Raw genomic sequence first — 16164 nt, 5'->3', positions numbered from 1 at the left:
GCCTTGGTATCACCATGATACGAAAACCAGACAAAGATGTCACAAAAATAGAAAACTACAGGCCAATATCACTGATGAACATAGATGCAAAAATCCTCAACAAAATACTAGCAAACAGAATCCAACAGCATATTAAAAGGATCATACACCATGATCAAGTGGGGTTTATCCCAGGAATACAAGGATTCTTCAATATATGCAAATCAATCAATGTGATAACAAACTGAAGGATAAAAACCATATGATCATCTCGATAGATACAGAAAAAGCTTTCAACAAAATTCAACACCGGTTTATGATAAAAACCCTCCAGAAAGTAGGCATAGAGGGAACCTATCTCAACATAATAAAGGCCATATATGACAAACCCACAGCCAACATCATTCTCAATGGTGAAAAACTGAAACCATTTCCACTAAGATCAGGAACAAGACAAGGTTGCCCACTCTCACCACTATTATTCAATATAGTTTTGGAAGTTTTAGCCACAGCAATCAGAAAAGAAAAAGAAATAAAAGGAATCCAAATCGGAAAAGAAGTAAAACTGTCACTGTTTGCAGATGGCATGCTACTATACATAGAGAATACTAAGATGCTACCAGAAAACTACTAGAGCTAATCAATGAATTTGGTAAAGTAGCAGAACACAAAATTCATGCACAGAGATCTCTTGCATTTCTATACACTAATGATGAAAATTCTGAATGGGAAATTAAGGAAACACTCCCATTTACCATTGCAATAAAAAAAATAAAATACCTAGGAATAAACCTACCTAGGGAGACAAAAGAACTGTATGCAGGAAACTATAAGACACTGATGAAAGAAATTAAAGATGGTACAAACAGATGGAGAGCTATACCATGTTCTTGGATTGGAAGAATCAACATTGTGAAAATGACTATACTCCCCAAAGCAATGTACAGATTCAATGCAATCCCTATCAAACTACCAATGGTTTTTTCACAGAACTAGAGCAAAAAATTTCACAATTTGTATGGAAACACAAAAGACCCTGAATAGCCAAGGCAATCTTGAGAAAGAAAAATGGAGCTGGAGGATTCAGGCTCCCTGACTTCAGACTATCCTACAAAGCTACAGTCATCAAGACAGTATGGTACTGGCACAAAAACAGAAATATAGATCAATGGAACAGGTTAGAAAGCCCAGAGATAAACCCACACACATATGGTCACCTCATCTTTGACAAAGGAAGCAAGAATATACAATGGAGAAAAGGCAGCCTCTTCAATAAATGGTGCTGGGAAAACTGGACAGCTACATGTAAAAGAATGAAATTAGAACACTCCCTAACACCATACACAAAAATGAACTCAAAATGGATTAAAGACCTAAATGTAAGGCCAGACACTATAAAACTCTTCAAGGAAAACATAGGCAGAACGCTCTATGACATAAATCTCAGCAAGATCCTTTTTGACCCACCTCCTAGAGAAATGGAAATAAAAACAAAAACAAACAAATGGGCCTTAATGAAACTTAAAAGCTTTTGCCCAGCAAAGGAAACCATAAACAAGATGAAAAAACAACCCACAGAACGGGAGAAAATATTTGCAAATGAAGCAACTGACAAAGGATTAATCTCCAAAATATACAAGCAGCTCATGCAGCTCAATATCAAAAAAACAAACAACCCAATCCAAAAATGGGCAGAAGATCTAAATAGACATTTCTCCAAAGAAGATATACAGATTGTCAACAAATACATGAAAGGATGCTCAACATCACTAATCATCAGAGAAATGCAAATCTACAATGCAAATCTACAATGCAAACTACAACGAGGTATCACCTCACACTGGTCAGAATGGCCATCATCAAAAAATCCACAAACAATAAATGCTGGAGAGGGTGTGGAGAAAAGGGAACCCCCTTGCACTGTTGGTGGGAATGTAAATTGATACAGCCACTATGGAGAACAGTGTGGAGGTTCCTTATAAAACTAAAAATAGAACTGCCATATGACCCAGGAATCCCACTACTGGGCATATACCCTGAGAAAACCATAATTCAAAAAGGGTCATGTACCACAGTGTTCATTGCAGCACTATTTACAATAGCCAGGACATGGAAGCAACCTAAGTGTCCATCGACAGATGACTAGATAAAGAATATGTGGCATATATATGTAAAATGGAATATTACTCAGCCATAAAAAGAAATGAAATTGAGTTATTTGTAGTGAGGTGGATGGACCTAGAGTCTGTCATACAGAGTGAAGTAAGTCAGAAAGAGAAAAACAAATAATGTATGCTAACAGATATATATGGAATCTTAAAAATAAAAAAAATTCTGAAGAACCTAGGGCCAGGACAGAAATAAAGATGCAGATGTGGAGAGTGGACATGAGGATGCGGCGCGGGAGGGGTGGGCTGGGAGGAGGTGAGAGATTGGCATGGACATATATACACTACCACATGTAGAATGGATGGCTGGTGGGATGCAGCCGCATAGCAAAGAGAGATCAGCTTGGTGTTTGTGATCACCTAGAGAGGTGGGTTGGGCGGGGTGGGCGGGAGACGCAAGAGGGAGGGGATATGTGGATATATGTATACGTATGGCTGATTCACTTTGTTATACAGCAGAAGCTAATGCACCATTGTAGAAAATTATACTCCAATAAAGATGTTGAAAAACAAATAAAAATTTCAGGTGATCCAAGGAGTCATTGAGAACTGGCACTTACAATGACTCAGAGAAAGATTATCTTCCACAAATGGCCTTTTAGGAATTTAAGTAGTATCTTAATGCAAGAAGCTATAGAGGGATCTAACTGCCCCCTCTGCTTTATGTATATCAGGCCTAATAAGCATAAAGTTTTGCTGATTAAAAAGTGTTTTTAAATGTATCTTTTCAGTTAATACTCATAAAATATTATCTAAAAATCTCTACTTGGTTTAGGGTAATGCTGGGACAGTTGAACCTTTACCATTTAAGCGTTTCATTCATCCACTTGTTCATTCATTTAACAAATAGGGATTGGATATCTACCATGTGCCAGGCACTCTACTGAGTACTAAAAGGAATGGAACTCTGCCAATGATAAAAGTTGTCGTAGCACCCTGGAAACTCGCATATGATGAGTATGATGATCTAGCCAACATGTACTCTATATGAGCGGGGAGCTTTCTGTATCTAAGAGTCAGGGAAGACTTCTTTGACTAAGTGACCTTTGACCCAATTTGTGTGTTCAGGAGGGAGTGAGGAAGGACAGAGGAAATACGAAAGACAGGATAGCGCCTTTTTCTTGAAAGGATTAGCTCTGTATTTATCTTTCATTTTTACCATTTCAAATAACTACTTTCATAGTGGTTCAAAATAAACTGAGATATTTTTAAAAACCACGAGGGCAAGGTAAGATTTGGCATTCTCTATGCTCTTATTTGCTATTCGAAAGTCTCCTTCATAGGGGCTTGACTTGGATACAGATGGCGTGTAGTAGTGACTTAATGAGATAAATGCTCCTCCTCATTAGGATCTGTGATTGGGTCTTTCTAATAGTAAAGTATTTACCAAAGAATAAAATGAATTCTTTATGTATTAGTATTCCTTAAGCTAATAACACTTTATATTCCTGATATCCAATGTTAGAATTTATGATCTGGGATATGGTAATGCCCTCAGTCTAGTCGGTACTTTTACTTTTCATGGTTTATCTTAAAGAGGACTACTGTATAATTACTTTTGTGCTTTCCCATTTGTTTTCTCTTGTAAAAGAAAAAAGACTGAGAATATTAAGCCAGCTGTTAGCACTTCTTTGATATTTCCCTGTGGTCTGCTCCATTAGAGGGGGCTAAGTTCTTAATATCAGTTGGATTTGTTAATCATTGGCAAACAGTGCTCTATGAGTATTGGATAATGGGTTCATTTTGTGCATTTATTTTACCATGGCAATTTGGATGTTCTCTTGTCATAAATAAGTTCATTTTAAAAATACCTAAAAACATAATCCAGATTTCCAAGCCTTCCACCAAATTAAACAAAGCAATACTTTCCTTTATTTACATGACTAAAGCAAATATGATTTTCAGTTTTTATTCAAGAATTTATTTCAGATGGTCTTAGATTACATTCTCTATACCTAACACCATGTGGAAAAGAATAAGAAAGGCCACTGCCTCCATGACATGAACTAACACTTTATTCAATTATTCATTTACTCGGGGTCTACTTTATACCAGGTTTTGTGTTAGGCTTTGTGGAAATGAAAACAATGATATCGATGGGGAAAATTTCACTCTAGAGACTCCTAAATAGTTGATCCTTTCAAATAAAGTTCAAGGCTATTTGGTATGGCATTTGCTATTTTATAGGAGACAAAGACAAGCTCTAGCAAATTATGCCATAGACAGCCAACAAATGCCTAATTCCAGTCTCCTTAGTGGTAGCCCAACTCTGGGATAGATCAATTTATGTCTTTACACCCCCATCACAAGAGATATACATGGGGAAACAAAGAGACATAGATGTAGATGTTTAGCCCGAAGGCAGAGACATGATAAGAATAATTTACTTGGCCAAGAGTATTTTAAAAAGAAAAAAGATCTCTGCTCTGTGAACTCATCTAGAGATTATTTCTGAGATGAACCCTCTACTGTCAGGTGTGATGGCACCTGTTGCGTGGCCTTAAGATCGGACATCTAGGAGAGCTCCCCCTCTCCCATGAGGCAATCTTCATGAAGTATGTGACAGCTGGAAACACAGACAGAGCTAAAGATACTGAGGGAACTTAAGCCTAGTGTGCTTTCAGCTACCTAATTTATCTGGGACAGGATTGAATTGTATTCATACTTCTCACTGAGGCAGAAGCATAAATAACATGTGAACTGCTTCACAATTTGCTTAGCTGATGATTGTTTCCCAGAACTGACTCCTAAAAGCCCACTCAGTCAGTCCCAAGAACATCCTAAACAAGTTGACCACTTCCTTGATTGGAAGATTTACAAGGCAGTAGATTTGCCTCCATCTCCCTGTACATATAGGTCCATGGAGTACAACAAACTGAAATGATCCTCCTTCCCTGGAACCAATATGGAGGCAATGTGAAGTACAGGCAAATCCCTTGAGTCCTAAATGGCCTTCAACAGACATGTCTTAATGAAGCAAAGTTAAAAATCAGTAATAAATTAATGAGAATGGGCCTCTTAGTGGCAATCATCCATCCATTCCCTCTTAGAGCACCTTTTAATTATTTTTGCTAATGACAGAGTTTGGGGGTCACTGATTTCAGAAAAGAAGAAAACTTTTCTGCTTTCAAGGCAGTAATGTGCGGTCTCTACATTCTGCATATTTGGAATAATCACTATTTACTACTTGTGGTTGTTTCTCTTTTAAATGCTGGGTGATGACATTGCTTCAGAGGGCTGAAAATACACTTTCTAAATTTGTCTTTTTTCCTTCAGACAGAGACTGTCCTTTGGGGCTGTTCATCATTTATAGATAGTAATGACTAGAGTAATATGCCCTACACACCTTCTCGGTCTTCACAGGGTACCTCAGTAATCTCTGAGGAATCATAGAGGTATGGATAAAAATGCCTGTTTTCCCCACTTCCCATCTTTCTGTTAATTGGGCTTATGCCCAGTTTATGCAGAGGATCATTCGGTCTCGCTGGTGATCTTCACAGCTGCTGGCTAATGCAGGCCCCTTAAACATCTCTCCGAAGCTCTAAAATCTGCTTAGGAATTTGTCAGAGTGACACCTGTTGGTAGCAATTTCATTTCTCAAAGAATCATGGGGTGAATGCGCTACCCACTTTTCCTCCCTCCCTTTCCTTCCTTTCCATGGTACATTCCAAATAGGGTGACTTTCTGGGGTTACCTCTCATAGAATATAACTTACAAGTTGGGAAAGTATACTTAATAAAATGTGTCTCAAAACCAATGAAGAACAGTCAACATGAGTCAATTATTAGTCATCATTTTTATAGCAACCAAGCTGTAATTGGGAAATAGAGGGTGTGGTCATCCCACTCCCCAACAGAATGGAAGTTAGAATTCAATACAAGCAGCAAACTTGTGACAGTACATTATTCGTTCAGAGATTTTCATAACTAGAATGCATCAGTTGTCAGCAGATTTAGTGCACACTTCTTAGTCCTTCTTATTGTAAGACTAGCAAAGTTCAGCCCCATCTTCTTATTTCACAAATTCTCTTCTTCAGCCTAAAATTGAAAACCTAACCATCTAAGTTCCCCAGAGGGCTTTGCAAGAAACGAACTCTTACTTGAATTAGCATCACTTTTGCAATGTTTCTAAATAAGCTAATGCAGCCCCTTTGAGGAGAAGCCCTTCCAGGGGTAAAAGAGAATGCAGTCAAGCACATCCAATCTCACCGGTATCACTGACTGTGAAGGAAGTTCAGCAAAATTTCTTTCAACTGGTTAAACTCTGAAAGGTCATCCACACAGACAGCAAGGCCAAGTTCCTCTCCCCCTTCACAGGACTAGAACATCTTGTTGACACCAGTTACCAGGCTATGAGACCATGTGGCTGGTGAAAGATGCCTTCACTTATTTACGTATTCATATGTTTTAAAGAAGACTTTTTTCCCATTTAAAAAAATTTTATTATTTAATTTTCCAGAAATCCTAGAGGTCTTGAGAAGAAAGACACAAATTTAAGGCACTGTGTTTTGGATGTTAAATTGGTAACAACCATTAGAAGGGCTGCCTGAGTTAATTATGTAGGATTTACCTGCCCTGTAGATTTGTGAGTTAGATTTTGTTGCAGTTTCATCATTGTATGTGCTACTCAGAGAAACAAATAACTCCCCCATTTTTACTTTATGTTTTGTTTTAATGCAACGTTTATCTTTTGGCATAGGTAGAAAATAATACTTTTATTGGTGTGACCCAGAATGAAGGGGCAAAACGATGAGAAGACATAGCTCATACATGACTTTGCTGATTCAAGTTTCTGTGATTAAGGTATAGTTGAGAACATACTTTCATCCCATTCCTTGTATGATGTCTCTATGCCCTCAGAAGAGAACTGGCATTGCTTCCCCTAATTTAAATCCCACTGATCTATTGCTCTTTAATATTAAGTCATTGCTAATCTGCCTCTTCCAGCACAAGCAGCTCCAGCTCCAAATCTCAAGGTCTAAAGACCATAGTCATTTATCTAATGAGCCCTAGGAGGACTTAGGGTAGCTCAGCCCATTAAGCAAGCTAAGTCTTAAGCAAGGGCTGCTGAAAGTTGACCTGAGACTGCCAAAATCCTCTTCGTGGAGTTTTGTTATGAGTCATAAAACTCACTTCCTCCATGGCAAATCCAACAGTATTTGTTAATTGTGTCTCTGCTCCATGACATAAGCTTTACCTCACTAGAGCATCTGCTGGGGCTTCATCCCGTTGCTAATGATCATTTTCTACTTTCCAGTCACTAATTTTTAAGAAGCACCAGTGAGATATTGTGAAAAAATGCCCTTATAAAGGTATCATGAGACTTGATTTCTATTCCCATTTCTGCCAATAACTATCCAAGTAACATTGAGAAAGTCCTTTGATCTCTCTGAACTTCAGTTTCCTCATCTGCAAAACAGAATTGGGGGTGCTGGGTGGGGAGGATGTACTAAATGACACGAAGGTCCCCCTGGCTGTAAAATCCCAGTTACATTTACATATAAAGAAAGGACTTTATTTCTACTATTTTAATATAACTTTTGGTGAAACGACAATTTTGCACGACTTTTAAAACATTTATTATTTATTCAGTTACCAAATCTTGGGATGACTCTTTAAAATTGGAGGAAACATAAAACAATGTAAACAAAACAAAACAAAAAAACCTCTGAGTTTCACAGCATACTTTATGGTTCATGGCATACTCATCGTACTCTATGATTCTCTAAGGGCGCAAAAAATAATTTAAATCTTTATTAGTTACTTTTGAAAAATCTGGATTTCCTAGAACTTAGTGTTTAGTTTTGTGTGGTTTCATTTTGTTTGTTTTGCAACACCATACTTGAAAAATGGTCTTTATTTTCTAAATATGGAAGTTAAAACACAAGTTTGGAACCTGTGGTTTCTTCCCAGTCATCTTTCCTGTGATCTCTTTGCAGGATTTGACATTGTCCACTTCCCTCTTAAACACTCTCTTCTCATTGGGCTTCTATGACCCTGTATTTCTGGGTTTTCTCTCCCTCTATGACTCTTCCTTGACTTTTCACTGGATCCTCTTCCTCTGCTCAACTTATACAGGAGAGTTTTCCCCAGGTTCCATTCTCAGTCCTCCCATTTTAATCTCTCTGTATGTGTTCCATTAGTAATCTCCTTTACTACTACATGCACATAATTTTCAAGGTCATTTCTCTGTTAAAAAATCTTAAGTGACTCTCCATTACATCTATCGTTCAAGTTTAGATTACTTAACAAGGCACAGGTGGCCCCAGCCTACCTTGGCAGAATCAGTTCCAACTTTCTCTGCCACAAACACCTTATTCTCTAGCCTTGCTTGACTAAGCACCATTCCATGAGCCCTGAGGGACATTCAAATTTCTCTTCCTTTGGCTACATTATTTACCCCTCTTGGGATGTCTTTATCTTCCTCCCCCCTTTTATATCTTAGAATGTTCTATTCATTTTTAAAGGCCCAGCTCAAAGCCACTTTTCTTTCTGTAACTTTACTGACCCAACAGGCAACATGAATTGTTCCAAGCTCTCCCCTCCCACCACTTCTGTGTATTCCTATAGGTCATTTCCACGCTTTTCTGTAGTAGGTATTGCATTATTTTAATTGTGTATCTGGTTAATTCAATAATCTGTGTATTGCTATAGGGCATTTCCATGCTTTTCTGTAGTAGGTATTGCATTATTTTAATTGTGTATCTGGTTAATTCAATAATCTGTATTTTGTAGAGAAAAACAGAAAGCAACTTTATCACTATCCCTTTAAGCTGACTTTCTTTAATAGTTCTTCCTTGACTCTGGATCAAATCTTATTATTTTTCTCATCTTTTTCATGTGTGGAAAAGCTTGAAGTTATTTAATTAAAAAAAAACCAAAAACCCCTTAATCTGTTATCCAATTTAAAGATTCTCTTTTCCTCTAGTTTAGGCATGACTCAGACTCAGAAAATCCCCTGGAAGTAGCAGGGGATTTTGGTCAGATTCTTCCTCTTCCATGTACCATTTCCTCCCCAGCTCACTAGGTGCCATTTCAAGCTCAGCCAGATCAAGCAAAGGAGGTAGGATTACATGAAAAGAGTAAAATCTTAGCTGCCTTTCAAGTTTTAGGATGATATTATCTCTTTGAGTCTGGCAAATGATAAATAATGGGTTCTTTATCTTATAGAAAATTTTTATCTTTAACTGGAAACCATTTAACTCTGGCTGCCATAACAAAATTTCATAGTTTGCTGGCAAAGAACTGAAATTTGTTTTCTCACATTTACAGAGGCTAGAATTCTAAGACCAAGGTGCCAGCATGGTTGGTTTCTGGTGAGAGCTCGCTTCCTAGCTTGTAAGTGTCTTCCTTCTTTTTGTGTCTTCACATTGCAGAGAGATAGAGAGAGAGAGAGACCACTTTCTAGTGTCTCTCTTATAATGTCTCTATTATAAGGACACTAATCTCATCATGAAGGCCCCACCTTCAGGACCCCATCTAAACCTACCTCATCTACCAAAGCCTCACCTCCAGATAGAGTTAGAGCTGCAATAGATGAATTTTAGGGGGACACAATTCAGTCCATAGCACTACTGTTGCTGTTAACCTTTCACTAAGGATTTCCTGGTATGGGAAATGTTCTTTCCAGCTGAATGCTCATGATAGCCTTTCAACCCCTGGCTTTCAGCAGTCCATTCCAAAAAGACTGTCTGTTGAGGATACCTTGCCCCTCCGGACAGGGTTCAATTTCAAATCCTGTCCTTCTTCAAGGACTGACTAACCCCGCTGGGAAATTCACACTATCCTTCCATCAGTGGAAGCCCAACTTCCTTTTTCTGTAATATTCTCTACTCCTTCACTATCAGGTTATTAGCCTTCAGACATCTTCAGATGAAAGTCAGGCAGCAGCTTCTATATTCTTCATCCTCTCCCACGCCACACTGAGTGGGAAGAGGTCTCTGAAACTACTTGACTTGGAGGCTGGGGAAGGAACCCCCTTTTCAAGAGTACCTTGGTGACTCTATTTTTTTGTAAACTCCCAATCTTTAGTAACATAGTCTTGGGGCAAAGCAGCAAGGTAAAGCATGCTTGGCTTGTTCAAGCAACTGAAACCAAAATTTTGTGGTTGGAACATAATTAGTAGAGAGGGAAGTGGCAGACAATGAAATCAGACATGTAGGTGAGACTGAGATCCTATAGATTATGGGAGCTGATAGTGAAGAGCTGGTTTTTATTCTAAGTGCAATGGATAACCATTGGAGGTCTTTAAGCAGGGAAGTGATATGAGCAACATACTGAGATTTACATTTTAAAGATATACCTCTAGCTGGTATATAGAGAATTTATTATAAGGGGGAAAGAGTGGAAGCGAGGACATCAAATATCAGGCTCCCAAGTAATCCAGGTGAGAGATGTAAGTGATTTCACTTAGAATGATAGCAGAAAGAAGAAATAAAGACGATAGATAGGAAGTATGGTTTGGAAGAATAATTGAGAGCATGTGCTAAAGGTCTGAATGTGGAAGATGAGGGGTCAGAGATTAAGAATGACTTCTAATTTGGGGGATAGATAAAGGTGATATTAACTGACATGGAAAATATTGAACTAAGAATAAGTTTTGGTTTTGCTTTTGTTCTCTGATCTGTGTTTAAGAACAGAAGGGATTACAGGATTCTATTTAGGTTATATTAAATCTGAGATATTTATTAATTCAAGTGGAGATGTCAAAAGGCACATCAACAAATATTTAAATTTGGAACTCAGTGGTCATGGCTAGAGATAGAAATTTAGTTGCCATGGGCATATACGTGGATTTAAAGCCCAGTGACTGAGTGGAAACACCTAGTGAGAGAATGTAGAAGGAGAAGAGGGACCCAGGACCTAGCTCTGGGTAACTGACGTTGAGAGGAGGAAGAGTCAGCAAAGAGACCCAGAAGAATCAGAATACATCTTATTCAATAATTTCTCAATATTTAAATATATGAGTAGTGAAATAGAACCCTGTTCTTCAATCATTTCTCACCTCAGCACTAGTGAGAATCTAAAGCAGCAAGACCTAAGAGGATATTGTCTAATTCGTAGTTCAATAGGTAATTATTTGAAAATATTGTTATAAGTTTGGAGAAATTTCTCATAATGCTTATATTATGGAATTGGACTCATATGTATACTTAACCACAGTAGGTCATTATTATATATAAACTTTCGTATGCAGAGGTTAGGAGCATAGGCTTTTAGCACAGACCTTCACTTTTTTTTTTTTTGAGTAGGTTGTTTCTGTGAGCCCCAGTGTTTTCATCTGTGAAATGGAGATAATAATAATAGGACCTATCTCACAGGACTAATCTAAGGGTTAAATTATTTAGTAGATGTAAATAGTTAGAACAAAGCCTAGAACATAATAGCACTGAAATAAATATCAGCTATGAGCATCACACGTAGTTGTTATCTTCTGGGAGCTTGAGCCGTCTATAGTATCTCCAGATTAACATAAAAATGAGTGAGAGTTTTCTAGATTCAGGAATGAATTAAGAGTTAATTTTTTATGTCCTGGAGAGAACTAGTTGTGAACCAGGTAGAAAACAGGTTTGTCCTACAATTCTGGCACTTACCAGAATTATAGTTTTGGAAAAGTCATTTAAATCATGGGGCCCCAGTTGTCCAATTTAGAGAGTGGAGAAATGGAAGGACTGAAAATTCTTAATGGTTTTCTCTAAATTTTATAAATTTTAAGATTTGTTTCTCATTTCACATGATTTTCCTTCTTTTGAGTATACACATGGATGGAATCCACTGTAAAATGGGTTAAAATCTTCACTTAAAGTCTGTGTATAATTAGTTTTTAAGGAGCTTGAGATCATAGGGAATAACAGTGGGTTTTTTTTTTTTTTTTTTGGTTATTTTTGCAGATTACAGATACCAAAGCTCCAACATAACTGTGACTGTAAATCTGTCCAAATGTCATACTGAGAAGCTAATGCAAGCTATTTAGGAAAATTCTTACTTCTGTTGAGTCTGAGGTAATTTATTTTGTCTATCGCTCATTTGTAAGGTGTCTTTTAAGAAAATATATAGTGATTTTAATACATTTAGTTTGAAATTGATAAGTTTAAAACTATCTATTTGAAACTGCACATTCAGGGAGTATTTTTTTTTTGGATCTTAAGTTTGAATATAAATTTTTATTAGGTTGAAGACATACACAAAGTGTAATTTAATGTGCAAATATCATGAGAACAGAACATTGTAACTATTACTACTCTTTTTTCCTTTTCAAATATGTCAAAGATAAACTTCACATAGGAAAATAGTTTTGGGGGATTTGACAATGCTGCTTGGTTATGATCAGACATTGGGCACTCAGTCACCCAGCCTTCTGAAGACCTTGCTTCTGACTAACTACAGGCGGCAAAACTGTTTCCCTCCTTCTTATTAGCGATGGGATCTTCTACCTAGAGATTTCAGAACAAAAGGTAAGAAAGACAGTTAATTATAGCCCAGGCCTCACATGAAGAGTTAATGAATTTTAATGCACATCAATTAATAATTAATTGGGTTTTTACCTGACTATAGCTAGAAGTATTGGGTGATGAGAAGAGGCCCCATTTTAATTGAAATACAACAGTCATTCTGCTATGGCTTTGTGTCCCTGGTTCTCCTTGTCTTTAAGTCAAAATCAGAAATAAAAAATCTGAAGCTTCTAAAGAGGTACACATGACCTTTAACATAAGGCAAATACAAAATCCTTTATAACTCTATATGGAGCAATGCTGTTTCAAAGCATTTTTACGTTATGTGTAGGCAAGGTAGATATTATACTTTAGTATATAAAATAAAAAGGAAAAAAGAAAGTAAATAAAGAAAAGAGGGTGGGAGAGAAGGTAGAAGAGCTCAGAAGGTTTAAAAGTCTTGGTTTCATTTCACGGCTAATGAAATTGAAACAGACACAAGACTCTGAGTCTTATGAATCTAACTCCAGTTCCCTGTCCCCACAACATAAAACACCATCCAACTTCAGTATACCCTCAAAGAAGAACAATCAAGCTAGAGTAATCACACTTGTGTGGTATCAGCTTAAGGATAGACACGTATATTAATGGAAAGAATATGGAATACAGCAATAGGCACACATATATGTGGCCAACTGTTTCTCAACAAAGGTATCAACATAATTCAATGAGAAAAGGAACACCTTTCAACCAATGCTTCTAGAAACAAGTACGTAAATATTTAGGGAAAAAGAAAATTGAACCTTCACTCCTACATTGTACCACACACAAAAATTAATTTGAAATGGATCATAGACTTAAACATCTAAAATCATGAAGCTCCTACAAGAAAATAATAAGAGAATGTTTTTATTATTGGAATAGGCTATACTTTTTTCAAAAGGACACAAGAAACAAGAACCATAAAAATTGATAAATTGAATTTCATATAAATGAAAATCTTCTCTTCATCAATAATTAAAAAATAAAAAGGCAAGCCATAGCCAGGGAGAAAATATTTGCAATGCATCTATATGACAAAGGCTTGTATCCAAAATATGTAATGAGCACTTATAAATCAATAATAGACAAAAAAACCAATTAACCAATTAAGTTTTAAACCAAGTAAAAAAACTTGCACATAAAGTTCTTTCAACTACGCTACAGATATACAGATGGCTGATATATAAAAAGCTGCTCAATATCATTAGCCATCAAAAATTCAACTAAAATACACGAGATACCACTTCAACCCCATTAAAATAGATATACTAAAAACATATCTAAACTTCGTTTCATCTCAGAGATATGGAGAGCAGTAAAGAACATTGATCTCACCATTACCAAAAAAAAAAAAAAAAAAAAAACCTCAAATTTCAAATTAATGACTTTTTCTTGAATCTATCAGAAAACTTTAACTTCAGGGCAGAAATTTCATGGATAAAAAGGAGCCAAGAATTTGAATAGCTGAGTCAAATGCCACCAGATGCCATATAAGGCTGTAAAAAGAGTCAGTTAATATGTTTAAATGAATTACTAAAGGCCAAATATCTATTGATAGGAAGGTATAAAGTCATTTGTGGCTGCAATTATAGGAGAGTCTGTGCCCTCTAATGTAATTTTTTCTCCATGAGCCACACCAGCTGCTCAGAGAAAATTGTGTAGATTCCTGAGAATAGTTACCTCATGACACTTGTCAGGGGAGGGGAATTGCAGCCACTGTCAAAACTCCACCCAAACCCATCTCCCCTACCTCCCCTAGAGGGAGATGGTCCGCAGGGAGAATAGTCACAAAACTCTTGCTTAGGGCACTGTTGGAAACCCATTAAAGCTAGAGAAAAGAAACAGAGAAAAAGTTAAGTTCTACTTCTGTGGAAGGGGCAGGAATGTGTGCTAAGCAAAGTTATATGTACTCTAACTGTAGCAAGGGCAAAAACACTTGTGAAAGCCACCCCACACTGAGATGCAGGTTCACCCTGCCTAAGAATGAGGCTTAATCAGAACAGCAGAGAGCATTTCCCCCTCCTCCACCTTCCATCACCGTGCCAGCAAGCATTGGTAATTTTAACAATGGGATGTAGCTAGAGAGCTGTTTTCTCTCTGGGGAGAATGTATTGAGTAAAAAAGTTCTGGAAAACTCATCCACACCCTATAACTAGGGGATGTGAAGCCTGTGCAATAAACTGCGAACCCAGCCCAAATCCTGAGTATATTAACACAATCCTCCACACTAAAAGCCTAGCATAAGACTAGGCACACACATATCCAAGTATAAAAGAGTATTTATCTCAGTATCTACTGTTGTATACAATATGTCCAGCTTTTAACAAAAAATTACAAAGCATGTGAAAATGCAAAAAAAAAAAAAGAAAAAAGTTTGAAAAGACTTTTTTCATCAGAACCAGGGTCAAATATGACATTAATGTTGGAAATATCAGACAAAGAATTTAAAATAACGATAATTAACATGTTAATGGCTCTTAATGAAAAGGTATACCACATGTAAGATCAGATAGATATTTTCATGAGAGAAATAAAAACTACAATAATCAAATGGAAATGCTAGAAATATAAAACAAAAACAGAGATGAAGACTGCCTTCAATGGACTCATCACTACACTTTATGCAAACAAGGAAAAGATCAGTGAACTCACAGAGAGGTCAATAAAAATTACCCAATCTGAAACACAAAGAGAAAAAAGTGAAAACAGAGGGAGTGTCCATGAGTTGTGAGACTATATCAAACAGTCTAACATACCTGTATAATTAGAATTCTAGAAGAAGAGAGCAAACAGTGTCAAAGTATTACTTGAAAAAATAATGGCTGAGAATTTTCCAAAGTTAGTGACAAGACACTAAACCACATATTTAAGAATCTCAGAAAAGCATTTGGTTTAGGAGGGGGAATGGAACACCTATACATATCATATTCAAATTGCTAAAAACCAAAGACAGAAAGAAAGTCTTGCAGAGAAAGAAGACACATTACCTACAGAGAAACAATGATAAGAATTACAGTAGACTTCTCATCAGAAATCATGCAGGAAATGATACAACAGAGTGATATCTTTCAAGTACTGGAAGAAACAGAAAGACTATCAGTTTAGAATTCCATACCAGTAAAATATAATCCAAAAATTAAGGAGAAATAAATATTTTCTCAAACAAGCAAAAAATAAGTGAATTTTTAAAAGTTAGTGAATTTATTGCCAACAGGCCATCTTGAAAAGAAATACTCAAGAAAGTTATTCAGGCAGAAAGAATGTAAGTAATTTACATTTACACAAAATATGAAGAGCATTGAAACAGGAATAAATTAAGTAAATTAAATTTATGTTTTTCTTAACTTTACTGCTCTAGAGATACCTGTTTGGAGCAAAAGATAACAGTGCTATTCATAGCACATGTAAAAGCTAAAATATATGACACAGTACAACAAAGGATGAGGGGAAGGAATTAGGAATACACTGTTATAAGGTCCTTACTACATGTGAGGGGGTATAGTATTGTTTGAACATAAACTCAGTCTTCATCAAGATAGGCAATAC

This window comes from Balaenoptera borealis, assembly GCF_965194805.1.
Source record: "Balaenoptera borealis genome assembly, chromosome: 4".
Taxonomy (NCBI): Eukaryota; Metazoa; Chordata; class Mammalia; order Artiodactyla; family Balaenopteridae; genus Balaenoptera; species Balaenoptera borealis.
Note: the sequence above shows the minus strand (reverse complement) of the source record.